This window comes from Tupaia chinensis, unplaced genomic scaffold (assembly GCF_000334495.1).
Source record: "Tupaia chinensis unplaced genomic scaffold, TupChi_1.0 Scaffold000201_1, whole genome shotgun sequence".
Lineage (NCBI taxonomy): Eukaryota > Metazoa > Chordata > Mammalia > Scandentia > Tupaiidae > Tupaia > Tupaia belangeri.
In genome coordinates this window covers 556,554-558,892 of record NW_006159676.1, presented here as the reverse complement: position 1 = coordinate 558,892, position 2,339 = coordinate 556,554, and the positions used below count along the sequence as shown (strand labels likewise).

Genomic DNA, 2,339 nt, shown 5'->3' with positions numbered 1-2,339 from the left:
AGGGAAACTTGAGGTTTTCATTTGGTTATCTCTCCCTACTTTTCAGATCTGGGGGCAGAGAAGCCGGGGACTCTGTACCCCACCGGGGTCACTTGGTTGGGGTTAGAGTTGGGAGCCCAGCTCAGGGAACTGCTTAGAGGAAGGGTCCGTGTGCTCTGTGGCCTGCCCTGTTGGTTTCTCTCTAGTCCTGACTGATCACGTCAAGAGTGACTTTTCTGATACTGCCCTTTTGTGAAATTCTTAAGGCAAAAGCTTAAAAGAGATTCTACCATCCCATCTCTTTACTCAAAGAACTTTTCTCTCTATAAAGAGGATCTAGACCTACTGCTTGTCCCCCTGTATTACCCTCCTCTCAGAGCTTTCTGGAATGTTCACACCCAGGTGCCCACAGAGAATATGTGGGGATGGCTGCAGCCTCCTGATCAGCCCTTTGATGGACTTTTCTGTGGCTCCTCAGAGCCCTCTTCCTGCAGAACGCCTGTCCTGTCGTGTCTACTTACCAAGGGACAGCTGCTGCAGCACCAGGGAAGTTGATGGTGCCTCATCTTATTAGTGAATATCTACTGACCCCACAGAGGGATGCCAGCTGCAGTCTGCATTAAATCCATTTTGTAGTCCAAACTGTTGGGATCTTAAGGGCTTCAGAGATTGACTGGCCTGGCATTTCTTAGGTTTTAAACTTCGTATCTCCTCGAGATAACAGGGTAAAATCCCACCCATCCTCCCCAGTCCTGCCGAGGAAACATCATTCTCTGGGGGGACATACTTGATTGTGCTGTTCCCCAGAAAGCCCTTTTCCGTCTGGCTTTGCTTTCTGCAGTCCCCATTTTACAACCAGGGTCTGCTTTTAAAGTTCCAGTGATAGGTCCAGCCGGTGGTGTGGTGGTTGAGGAGGCTGGATCCCACATGGCTGACTGCTGTTTGAGTGCCAGACCCAGCAGCTTTAGAAACACACTATGTACGTGTATTTGTTGTCCCCAACACCCCCCTTGGTGGGGAGAAACAGGATAAATGATGGGGGCATGACCATGTTTCCTTGGGTGGTGCTTTCTCACCCTTCCCCCATCACTCTCTGTGCTAGTGCATGTACCCTCTGGCAGATTTCTAACAATAATAATAATAATTATAATTATAATATGCTTCCAGTGATAAAATTACAGGTCCAGGTGTCCTTTCCTTCCCATTGACTTGGTCCTCATAGGGGAGAGGGATCTTTGATGCCTTAGGTTGGGCCAGCAGCCAGGAGCAGGATGGAGTGAGTACAGAAAGAGGAGGAGCTCACATTTTTAGAGATTTGCTGGGTCCCTCTTGCTCTGGCGTGTGTTTTCTCTCAGAATAGCCTTGTACCTCTGCAAGGTAGGTAAGTAGATCCTAAGGGGGAGGTTCCATGCTAGGGAATTCAGATTTGGAACTCAAACCCAGGTCTTCCTGTTCCAAATCCCAGAACTGCGTTAGCCTTCCGGGTGTCTTTTAGGATTATTGGCTTCCAAGCTGAAGTCACTTAGAACACATGGCACTGCTCTCTGAGATTGTCTGGGATGCTGTCCTTACGATACCTACAAGATGGAAAGAAGTGGGACAGATTAATCCAGGCACTCTGATGGGAGACCTCCTAGAATGCACAGGTAGCCCCAGGGCTTTTGTGAAGCAACGTGAGAGTGTTAAAGGAGCACATGAGGACTGGAAGGCAAAGGAGGGGGGTCCAGTCCCACTCCCTGACATGTCCTGAGCAGACCATCTTAGCCTGTGGTCTTTACTTTTAAAATAGGTGTGTGATCTCTGCCTTAGGGCTTGGTAGGATGACAGTAAAATGTACCCAGAGTCAACCTGGATGCTTGGTATGTAGTGAGGGGGCCACTGAAGCAGTGTTGGTGATAACTCCCCTGCAGTCTGTAGCTTGTCTCAGAACAAGGTGTCACATGTATAACTAGTGTCCGCCTGAGTTCCCAGTGGACTGCTTTGTCTAGTTCTTTGGAAAAGTGCGATTGTCAGTTTGTACAGAATCCAGCTCAGAGCCACTCTAAAACTGTAAACCATTCTGGAGTGAGTAACCTTGCTTTCTGCCATTAGGAACAGGCAGTATTTGGATCCTCTGTGAGTCTTTAGCTTTTTTACAATTTTTTAAAAATTTCATCATCATCATCATTTGTTGAATTTGCCCAGAGAGAGAGAGAAAGGCAAGGTAGGAAAACAAGCCGTCAGGTCCAGACTTGAACTGTGGCCAGCCATGTGGGAGTCTAGTGCCTTAACCAGACCACCTGCCGGCCCCTATTTCTTCCTTTTTTTTTTTTTTTTTTTTTTTTTTTTTTTGGGGGGTTTTTTTTAAAGGCTATGTTGTG

The 2,339-nt window shown here is 47.5% G+C and overlaps 1 protein-coding gene across 1 annotated transcript in view; it reads left to right on the top strand.

The window, feature by feature from the left end:
* GATAD2A (GATA zinc finger domain containing 2A) overlaps positions 1–2,339 on the top strand; it is a 94,546-nt gene that overhangs the window by 44,734 nt on the left and 47,473 nt on the right.